This window comes from Pholcus phalangioides, unplaced genomic scaffold (assembly GCF_987345545.1).
Source record: "Pholcus phalangioides strain wild (caught in Gottingen) unplaced genomic scaffold, Ppha-v1.0 ptg000009l_1, whole genome shotgun sequence".
Lineage (NCBI taxonomy): Eukaryota > Metazoa > Arthropoda > Arachnida > Araneae > Pholcidae > Pholcus > Pholcus phalangioides.
Window position 1 is genome coordinate 2,768,250 of NW_028301602.1, and position 12,434 is coordinate 2,780,683.

At 33.6% G+C, this 12,434-nt stretch overlaps 1 protein-coding gene across 3 annotated transcripts in view; it reads left to right on the forward strand.

Annotated features, from left to right (window-relative positions):
• Positions 1–12,434, forward strand: part of LOC149081624 (inactive dipeptidyl peptidase 10-like) — a 273,617-nt gene that overhangs the window by 181,066 nt on the left and 80,117 nt on the right. The gene's annotated exons all lie outside the window — the stretch shown is intronic.

The window sequence follows — 12,434 nt, forward strand, 5'->3', positions numbered from 1 at the left end:
CCCTGAAGTGAGGGAATATTCCTGACACTTGTTATTGGAAGTGTTTCCAATAAGTGCGCGAAACTACGGAACTTAAAGAAAAAGACTATTTCGAAGCACACTCAAAACAGACAACCTTCCAGGACGGAAGCCACATTCCAACTCACGCTCTCTGCTCTTGGAAGATAGATTTTCTCTTCTCACCTTCTTTTAACAACGTATAAACAAACAAAACACATCATGTGATATAAGGCCACAGAGAGTCAGTAAAAATGTCCATACTGTAAAAATAGATTCGTTACATCATTTAATAACTAGTAATTAAGTATTGTTCCAGAAATGTTAATTGTGTCTTTTCATAACAATAATAATGAATTGTTTTATCTGGGTTGGCAATTAAATTATTAAAACTACTGTAAAATACTGTTTCTAGTGTGCCGCGAGCGAAAGCTCAACTGTAGGATTGATTAGACCAAGTGTGCCGCGGGATAAAAAAAAGTTGAAAAACACTATATCGTAGACAAAGTACGCTATTCGTGAATCTGAACTCTTGCTAGAGAGGAATTTATTTCCTAAAAAATTCATGACAGGCAAATGCACAATCTGTCCTACTAAAATGACGAATTAAAATTGCGATATATTATTTTAATATTATTCATCATTTCATTTATTAAATGTCAATCAATAATAATTTAATACAAAGTACATTTTTCTTCTTAATTCATGTTTAAGAATGCCTTAAGAAGAAAATAATCCAAAAAATCAACGCTACATAAATTTCTATCATTTAATTATTTTTTTCCAGTATGTTCCATTGACAAAGTATTGCTCATATTCTCGTCATGAGAAAAATATAAAAAAAATTATGCAGATGTATTCTTGTATTAACCATCTTTATTGCTTTTAAAAAGTATCCATATAAAATTTCATATGCTATTTAAATTACAGCTTTCGTTTAAATTGATCTTCTTTTTCTGGTAAGGAAATTTAAGTAAAAAAGAATTTAAGACTAATTTGATTTTTATTTGCGAAAGTCTTACATGAAAGAAATCGTCGTTTGGTATCTTGAAATATAATACGACCATAAATTGAAACATAACAGTTTTGTAAAGCTATTTAGTAACGATAAAGAAGCTAAAATATCAAATTATACCCTTTTTTCATCAATGATTAGATTTTTCTATTCATTTAAATTTTTCTATCTCGTCTCGCAATAAAAATGATGGTTATTTAACGGTCGAAAATACGTGGTTACTTAATCTAATATGTATATATGGTTTCTAAATATGTTTAACATCACCAGATTTTCCGGATTTCTTTTCGGTCTTAACGGGATTTCGTTTTGTTTTCCATGTACTTTTGTCCTCTTTAAAATTCAAACGTGCTATTCTAGATTCCATTTCCCTCCATATTCCTTTTTGAAAAATGCATTATTTTTAAAAGTATTCAAGGACTCTTTTTCATTTTATAATTTAGTCAATTCCGAAATTTTATACATGTGTATAAATTTAAAATTTAAAAAATATTTGGATGGAAGAAAAATTGAATGAAATTTATATATATATATATATATATATATATATATATAACCTCTCTCTCTCTCTTTGTGTGTGATAAAGGGAGTTATATTTTGGGAATCTATCAGCAGAGTGAAACGCTGTAATGTTATTAATTAAAGTAAGCCTCTATCCAGGTGGACGTCTGCAAAAGTATATAATGGATAAGATGATGATTCGGAAAATTAATTATTTTGAGGCATCAACGCCGCTTAAATGCAAAACGATTGATCCACTAAAAAGTATTAATACACATACAATCTCCGCACAAGTCACTTGAAAATTAATGTGAATGGTAGCAAATTGGCCACATAAACGCGACACATAGTATGCTTTGGTTAGATGTGTGTGTGTGTCCAAAAGGCGAACGCTTCACATACGGACGATAATGAATTTTTACATTCCAATTTTTTACTTAGATTTTATTGAATTTCTATTTTACATTAATTTTTTTTTTGCTCGAATTTTATTGATGTTTTACATTTACTTTTTTTACTTAGATTTTATTAAATTTACTCAAAGTGCTCTTCCCAAGAAAGTGAAAGAAACACTGCATTAAATTATTTTTAAAATTCACTTTTCAAATCTTTTAACAACACCGCAAAAATCAATGATGTTTTGCGATTACGTGGCTGCTAATTTAGGTATCTCCTGATAAATAGTTTTTTAAAACTACCTTGAATCACGGCCAGATACTGATATTTCTGAAAATCTTCCAAAGACTTTCCATGTCCTTTCTTTCTTTCAAACCGAGCACAATTCCAATCTATCACCATGGACAATTTACTACTAAATGAGTTGTGCTGGAAGTGTGGATGAATACCTAACAGTCTGAGTGTGTATTTAGTGTTGTGCGTGAATTTATAGTGTTGCCATCTATTTTTGTAACAATGAGTTTAATGATTCATTATTCGTACCGCTGTAGGTCTGTTGCTCTGTGAGGAGAGACTTCTTAATAGGGAGATCGGCTCGCATTCACTCCTTGAATCTGTATCCATGTACACAAAGAACTGAAAATTTTCTGACGGTCATTAGACCTGACGTAAAACGATTATAATTGCGTAAATAACGAAGTAAATATTCTGAATTCATCATCATAATATTTACATTGGAGGAACGAAAGTGTCGGGGGATAAGATCGAAGTGTTTAAAATTTTCAACGGGATGGATAGGATGGATCATGAGTTATTTATACACCATCAAACAACTGCTTCGACAAGGGGACAAGAGTATCGTTTGTAAGGAACAATTTCAGATACCGATGTCGCAGGGAGTTTTCCTCTAATTGGGTTTTTAATAAATGGAATAGCTCACCTCCTTGGGTCGTGAATTCTAACACAATTGATACGTTTAAAACAAAGTGGGGTAGACATAGTTGAATAAATCGAGAAGTCACACTTACTTAGATGAGACATTATATTATATAGTATTAATTACTTTTATGTTTTGGGAGGGATACAATATATGCTTTTATATTGGGTTGCTGTATTTTGGTTGTATTTGACATCCACAATTTTTATGGACACCTCGTTAAGCATGTTCCGGCCTTTGTATTTGTATTTTGTGGAGTAAGTACATAAATATTTCTAACAATCATATCTCATTTTCCCAATATTTTAAACATTATTCTCCTTGATCATCACAAAATTTCTTCTTCACATTTCTTATTTTACATAACCTATGATAATACTATACCTGACGAGAGGTCTTGCGCCTCCCCTACCGTCTAACTTCATTTTACTGGATCCATGGTATGTTTCCAGCACCAAAAAAGCGCCAGAAAATTTATTTAAAGCATTTTCTCTTGTACCCTATCAAGTGATTAGCTTATCACACTAATGTTTACAAATCGGCATAGATATGATGGAAAGCTATCAGCTGAGCCTACACTCAGCGAACATCCTCGGTCCACCATTCAAGGTTTTAGGGTTGAATTTGGGTTGAAAATAAACTGAATTGCTGCATATTTAAAAAAAGAAAGAAAACTGTTTTAAAATATTCTTATTCACCTGAAAACTACCTTAACTGTCAATAAACAAGAATAATATTATGAAAGTGAACAATGTTAATTAACTGTAATTTGATGAACGTGAAAAAATAGGATTCTGAAATTCAGTTTATTATTTGAGCTACCTGTATCTGATAGAATGCATATTATAAAAACTTTGTACCAAAACAACACAAAAAGAGTCTCGTTTTTAGCGTATTTCTCCTGGTGATATATTTAATGCGAGTCCCAAATAAATCACTCCCAGATCAACTCGTGTTCAGGAAATCGCAGTAAAATACAAGGAGCGGAAACAAGAGGAGATTACAACTCGAAGAGTATTTGTTCTCAAGCTTAAGAAAACTCTCGCTCCCGAGGCTGTTTTCTTTTAATGGACATTCCACAATCTAGTTTCCTTGAGAAGAAGAAACAAGAAAAGATTTATTTGGTGCGCCTAGATCAGAAATTCCAAAACCGTCGTCATTAATTTCGCCCTGAAAGGATACGCTTCAAAATCACGGTTGTCCAAATTTCTAAAAAGACGAGGCGAATTGCGGATCGATTTTTCTTACGAACAACACCGGCAACTGCGAAGATGTTGTTCATCCATCAACTTAATCTGAGAATCAATATTTCCCTGGAAATGACACAAACAAAGATTGATACTGAATAAACAGTAGGGAAGCTGCAAAACTTCCAACGAAACTCGTTCGAAATTCATGGTTTTTTTTTCTTTACAAATTTTAAAATTTGGAACAGGGGAAAAATTTTTAACCGCATTCTGACATCGATTTTCTAAATTGCATTGGGAAAATTCCTGGAAGAAAAATATTTATCCATGTATTCATATAAGAGCATTAAGTATTGCTGATATTGTCTGAAGCATTATTTAACAGAATTCACAGAACGATTTGTAGCTATATATTGTCAAGTGATAACCATGTGTAATAGGGCTGTAACTTTTTTTTCTATATCAGGTTATGCACAGCGTTATCCGATATAATATAAATTTTGAAGATAAATTTCACCCCTCTACAATATTTTCAAGGCTATTTTTGTAAAAAGAGGGGTATACTTTTTTATCAGTGGAAAATAACTATTAGAAAAGAAATTAAGTCTTAAGTCAGTCTTAAGTTAAGAAGTGAATCTTAAGTCAACCACCTCGTTGGGCAATTTGCCTGTTGTGGCGTTGTATTTGTATTTGTATACCTAAGATTTGCAAGAGTATTTTCACTGCTTAACGAAATTCAGAGGAGTGAAATTGAATTTTCATGCGTGAATCACGCGTCTAGATGCGCATTGGCGAATAATGGTTATACAGAACTTATGTGAAAAAACATATTTAATGTGTGATATAAAAAATCTAAGCAAGCAATTTTTATCAGGCTTAATGCATGGACGCAACGGAAGCGATGAGCCGGTAGGCAGTGCTGTTGTTAATTGCGTAAAGCGTTGGTTTTGTCACTCATCGTCGTTTCTATCGTGAAGTGAAAAGGAAGCCTGGTTTCAAGAAGCTGGTTTCAGCAGTTTTGAGCTACCAGAGCATTCCCGTCCACACATGAAATGCATGTCCAACTTTTCCTGATTCGTGAAACCAGCTATAAATAAACAGATAGATAGAACCGCTCACAACCCCGGACTGATGCAAAGCACCTTACTTCCGTTACCTCAAAAGAGGCAGAGTTGTGTCGGAAAAGTTAGCAAAGATTTATAGTGATGGCTCTTCTTGCCCCGTGCTCGCAAGTTTCGAATTACTCGCGTCGTTCTCCTCACGAAGACAGCCATCAACCCAATGCAACATACAAGCCATCTGACAAAAATGGGTGACTGAATCCAATGTCTAGGGAGAAAAATTGCACATGCGCCCAGTGGCACATAAGGACCGGAGACCACAGCCTGGGATGTCGAAAGAAGTGTGGAAAAGACTTGTGGGAAAGAAAGAATAAAAAGAAGCTGGCATGTTGAAGTGGGAGAGATGTGAGAATGGTCAAAATTGAAACCAGCTATCCTTTCTGAAATTCAAGATAGAAACGACGATAAGTGACAAAACCACTACTTTATGCGCTCAATGACAGATCCACCTAGCAGTTCACCACTTGCGCTGTGCATATGCATTGTCTGACGAAAATTACTTGTTTTTGAGATACGTTCTAGAATCTGTTAAACTTTTGCCCATGAGTGCTGCGAACGAAACAGCAAGTGAAAAAAAACTTTTCTTATCATAAAATTTTATATCGTGGAAAAATTAATTTGCAAAAAGAAAATTGCTAAATAATAGGCGACTGGGACAAATATGGGGTTACAAAAAGCAATCAGCGTCTAAATTATGTATAAAAATGGTTATATGTAATGGTATCCATGAATAAAAAAATGATTGCAGTTAAAAATCTTTTTTAACTGCAATCTTGTATTACAGGTCGGGCAAAAAGTTCGTAAAAACTTTAAAAATGAATAAAAACTGGAAAAATAACCGAAATAAAAAACGGTTTGAAGGGTTAGCATCACTAGGTCACGGGATTTTTTTTAATGTAGGAAAAATGTAACTCAAAAACAGCCGATAGGTGGCACTGGTACGAGCGACTTCGGCGGAATTATGCAAATGAGACGGTTATAAGAACTTGCGCTCCTAATCCATGACCAGTTCACCGTTGTAAACCGTGTATGTGGTCCTGCTGGACTCTGCCGTTGCTGGATTTGTGACTCGCCTGCAATGTTATCCCCTGTAGTGGTGGTCATGTGGAACACACACTGCTGTAATAAACGATTTGGAGGAATTCTGTTCGTTATTTGCGTATCTTTTCTTTGACTTGTGTACATCAGTGCCACCTATCGGCTGTTTTTGAGGGTTTTGTCCTGTCTCAAAAAAAATCCCGTGACCTAGCGATGCTAACCCTGAAAACCGTTTTTTATTTCGGTTATTTTTCCGGCTTTTATTAATTTTAAAGTTCCTACAGACTTTTTGCCCACCCTGTATTATATGTTTTCACACAATTACTATAAAAAACTTCAGCTCAGGCGACGACACGTCATGATTATCGAGTTATTTACCGAATTATTTTTCCATCTTTCGTATACTCGTTAAATTTGAATACACTGCTTTATATATTTCAATGTTATTAGTTTTTTTAAACAATTTTTCCTTTCCCTTTTGTTTTCTAAAAACAGTTTAGTGCAGTTTCACCTAACTAACCTACAGGACTAAACTATCTTTCTCCGAATAATGACAATCTAATTACAACCACCCGTCACAATCTCAGACTTAGTATGAATAATTGATATTGAAGGGCAAAGTCGCAAAATATATTTTGCTTATGTGGAATTGAGTGATCATTTAAGAATAGTTTAGGAGCTTATTTTTTAAAAAAGGGGAACATTTCCACTTTTATCTTTCGAAATTCAGTTTTCAATGGTTTCTTAATCACACACATTGGGATGAGCTCCGTAGAATTATACTACAGGATTTATTATGAGGGAAATATTTTTGGTAAAAATTACAATATAAAGTTGATCATTTCCATCAAAAGGAAACATATCCACCTCGTTCATTCACTTCGGTATTTTTGTAGAACCTCTCGGTACCGGTCACCCATGGGATCTAAAATTTGGTCCGCTAACGAGGAGTGTCCGTTATTGGATATTAAAATATATTGCGAGTCCCATCGACGTAGTTCAAAAATTGCCCGTTAGTGCAATTTCCTCTTACGGGAGTGTTCTTTGTGGGAGGGTCACTGTAGAATGATCGTGTTTCTTATATTACTGACTAGAGGGCTAGGTAAAACTTTCTGGAATCAACAGGTCACGTAGAAATTTTAAATTTTTCAGACTTGAGTGATAAGCTCAAATTTTAATCAAAAGGTAACATTTCTACTAATTTTCATTCAAAATGGAACATTTCCGAAATTCAAATGTAGATAACACTCTTGAATGTTGTTCAATAAACACAATATTTTTCTACAATTCTTATATGCTTGCTACCTTTGGTTGGGCTACTTTTGCAAAGCAAACTTATTTTGAAGAAAGAAATACGTTTTTTTACATCTACTGTAAGTTTAGCAAAAGTGTAAATGGTCCCTTTGGAAAATAAAAGCTCCTCAATTATCGCTTTTAATTTCAAACAGTTCTTCTTATCGATCACCTTCTAGGGCTTTTTGCCTGTGTTGTGCCCTTAACTATTTCGATACCATTTTTTTTTCTGAGAAAAAAAATAAGTTCTTCAATAAATCAACTAGAATACAAATATCGATAAATATGCTGAAAAAAATAGAAAAAAAGTCACTAGGGAAGTAGAGAATATAGGGGACATATTTGTCCCCTTGGTGGTTTCTTATTGGGTTGGGACACATGTGCCAGTGGTATTGTAATTATGATGAAAATATAATGAACATCTAAGTTATTTTTATTCAAATGAATTTTGTGTGTGTGTGTGTGTGTGTGTGTGTGTGTGTGTGTGTGTGTGTGTGTGTGTGTGTGTGTGTGTGTGTGTGTGTGTGTGTGTGTGTGTGTGTGTGAGAGAGAGAGAGAGAGAGAGAGAGAGAGAGAAAGATGATAATATAATAAAATGTTTACGAGACAAATATGTCCCAGTGGGTAATTTTTTGATTTCGTATACTCACGCGATTGTTTTCAAATAATCGTAAAATAATATCGAAGATTAATGCAGTTCTGATTTTGCGTCATCCCAACCAAATGATAGTTATTTATCAACTTCATTTCTGTCCATGGGAGAGGAAAATATGAATTTCACGACGCATTCAAAGGGATGTAAGTATTTATTTTTTATGAATATGATAAACATTTTATATATAACATAACTATATATTACTATTTCCCAAACAATATTCTTCTTTCAACATCATTCGAAACAAAACAGTTTTAACACTACTGGTAAATATCCCCCTGCCTTTGAATATACTGAGGTCATTCCTCTGCACCTAAAGATAATGGCAACTGTCACTTACTGCTGGCTGGACTAATGCCAATTTCTAATGGCTACAAAGTCTCGTGTTTCAGACTGGTCTTAAACATGAGTTCTTTAAGAACGAAATCCGGTTACGTGCTTTGATTGCTTACGTCATGATGTACTGAATCGCAAGATTTATAACAAATTAATATTAAGGAAATACTACTAGTCATACACTAGGTATACGCGGCTTTCTAATTATCGTGATGTGCGAACCGAGAGCTGATAATAACCTTCAGCGTTCTTGTAATAATATTATCATAATGATAACGTTATACCTAAGCACTAATTCATCTCGAAAATTTCATGCTAGCTGTGGATCAATATTTCTCTCTTGGCGTAAAATAGCAGTGGGGCCATGTCATTATGTAAGGTGATATACGATCTATTCCTCTTTAACAGTATAATATCGAACCAAACATAAATTAATTTCACAGTCACCCTTGGGGGTGTGTGACAGGTGCGGACGCACTGGGCCCCGCAATTTTCGGGGGGGGGGGGGAAGCACTCATGGAATCAGAATCGAAAAGTTGCCAAGTTAACCTTTTTTTAATCAAAAGTCTTGCACTGAGTAGAATGCATTTTTGTTTCTGGTTGTGGACCTAAGGGACCCAGAGTTTGCATCAAACAGGGAACATTCCAAATTACTGGAGACTTTCACAAATTCTTAAATAGTTTCTTTCATTAATTCTGAATTTTCATTGATTCTCGAATTATTTGTCTTCATAATCCTGGAATTATTTGTCTTCATAATCCTGGAATTATTTGTCTTCATAATCCTGGAATTATTTGTCTTCATAATCCTGGAATTATTTGTCTTCATAAACCTGGAATTATTTGTCTTCATAATCCTGGAATTCATTCCCCCATTAATTCTGGAATTTTCCCCCATTAAATCTAGGATTTTCCCTTTAATTAACTCTGTAAAGTTTCATTAGTTTTGGCATAAACTTTTCATCGATTTAAAATTTTCTTCGGCAATAGATTTTTATCAGTTCGAAATTCTTATGAACTTTTGTGTTAATTTACATTTAGTTGTGTCTTCATATTTTTTGTCATTCCTATGTATTCTGTAATAACTATGTATTTTTGGAAGACGTTCCGCCCCCCCCCCCCCACTAAAAAAATAAATAATAATAATAATAATATCGGGGCTAAAGGGGGGGGGGGCGCCCAAACATTTTTGTGGTCCTGAAATTGTCAGCAAGCATCTGATCATGCTATTAGTTTCGCACCTAGCTACACATCCCTTGAGGACGGCCCTGATTTGTTTTAAAATGATTTCCCTCTTATAGTCATGAACAAAATGCATTTTACAGAATTAACTTAACCCTATAAAATGATTGACTGTATTTTTCAATGAATGGAAAAATTGACTATCCGTCTCGAAATAGCAGACCGAAGAGAGTGAAGACCTTGAATATTTCATGCGATCATTTCAAAGAATTCATGTATAAATGGATGTTATCATGGGTAGTGTGGTGTATGAAAAATTCATAAATGCGGCGATATAGAGAAACTTTTTTTTTTCAATCGAATTCAATGGGCGTTAGAACAAAGGACAGACACGTTGTGCTTCGGTCTAGTTTTTATATCTATATGTTATGTTACTTTCCTCGTTCTACATCAACGACCACGTCCCGTTCATTTTCCAGATGGAGCGGCAGAGAATCAACCTCACCCTATAACCTGGGCCACTCTAATATTTGAGTAGTTCTCCGTCCATCTTTCATTTCGGCCACCGTCATTTCGGAACAAGGCCGAACGTGACTCGGATATCATTTCCGAAGCAAGACCAGATTTCCAGCGCCTATATCGGAAGAAAAAAAAATACGTTCCTCATTCAATATAGCCATATTCGTGGCCATCGAAATGAATCCGTCCAAAAAAAATATATCGATGAAAAAAATATATATATTTCTTTCTCGAGGAGGGGGTGATTCACATATAACAAGTGGAATATCCCATGCTGCAGCGAAATTTTGAACTGACATAGATTTGTTTCAGGCATAGTGGGAATATATTTCTTATGCTAAAATGCATCAATGCATAATGGTATTTTAAATACTATGTTTATTTAAATTTAAGAATTATTTTGAAAATATTTTTTAAATGAAATATGCGTATTTTCCCTTATCAATTATTTTTTTTCTAAGGCTGTGTAATATTTTTTGTTAAAAATTCAAAATTATTTATAGATTGAAAACGATAAATATAGAAAATTACTGACTACAGACACAAGTAAATAAATAATAAATGCAGAAGCAAGATTAGAACACTAGGTACAAAAACGTAAATTATGTTTACAAATAGTCAAGGAGTAGAGGTCTTACTAATACCAACAATCAGATTAAAATTAGATACAGTTAATGTCTAAACAATAATTTAAAGCAATTCGGTGGCAGGTATAAATTATATGGACATTAAAGTAAAACAAGAAGAAATAAATATTAAAAAAATATATATTTCAGTGGAAATATCAGGCAGAAAGCGAAGCGGCTAGTGGGAGCATGTGTTATTATACAAAATGGGATAATGGTGCATATAAAAACATAAATGCCAGTGACAACGCCAAGAAATACATGCGTTCTAAAATCCACAAAAAAATCTAAAATTTAACATGAATATTTGAAACTGTTAATAGATATTAAAACAAATATGGTTTAAACACACAGTATAAAGTGTTAGTTGAAAAATATTGAGGTAATGTATTATAAATTTTAGGTGCTAAATAGAAGAAATGTTTGCGAATTATTTACTTTTTATGTAAAGGAATTTCACACATTTCACTGGGTCATCTTAAAGGCATTTTATATTTTTGTAGAACATAAATATTTGTGTTTTTGTGCAGAAAGAGGACCAATATTTGTAGAAAACTAACTATCGTAAACCTAGGATATATTCTACAGTTCTATAATTATTTGAAATTGAATAACGGAGAAATTTATAATATACATTCAAACAAACATTCACTAGTGTGAATAATTGGCAATTGGTTTTTGCTAATAAGTAAATTATTATTATTTTATCTTATTTGCTGAAAGTAATGCAGCAAATGCTTTCAACGATTCAATGATCGGATTTCGGGAGATTTAAGAAAATAGGTTTAGTAAATAATAACAACTTTATTACTGATGCCTTTATCCTCTGTCGTTCATACTTACGCCCATTGCTCCTTGGGTCTTTTCAATCATTTAATGTATGGAACCAACCCGTATAGCATAACTTAAAATACGATTAAAAAAGGCGTTGTTTCAGAATTTACTGAAAAAGACCTCCAAGTGAGAGAGAGATTGGAAATTCATATCAAATCTCTTTTCAAACCCTATTGAGTGCGAAAATATATATTTCTATCTGTCTAATAACCTAGTAGTAACTCTTGTATACAAAGATTTTCAACAACAAAAAAGGTCATTGGACATCCATATCAGTCGCATGTAAAATGAATTCCTGATAAAATATCAGTATCTATTGTGCCTTCCATTTCAAGTTGACTTATGTGGCCATTCAGAGGTTCTGTTGTTCGAACAAGTTAGTGAGCAACCATTGGCAATCCGATTCTGAATATGCGGAGGATAATTTTTTAGTACAGTCCAGGTTGTATTCGTGATTTGCCTCGAGGCCATTTACTCTGCGGTCACTACTAAGCGCGATATGTGTTAATAATTGTAATTACGGATTGTTATGGAACCTTTATGTGCTTGAAGACCGTGGATACTACCCAGGCGTTAAAACGGAATTTAGTTATTCTTTATATTGTAAAATTATTCCTCCAATATAGTTCTTCGTAATGGAAAGCTTGTAATCCTGATAATTGGAATTCCATTAATCCTATTTTGTATTTATACGAGTAAAATTTATGTTTTTACTAGAGGCGATTTTATTAGACGAAATTGCTCTTTTTTCCAGTTTTCTCACGTTTTGTACTTAACTTTCGTTGTTAAGTTTTGTA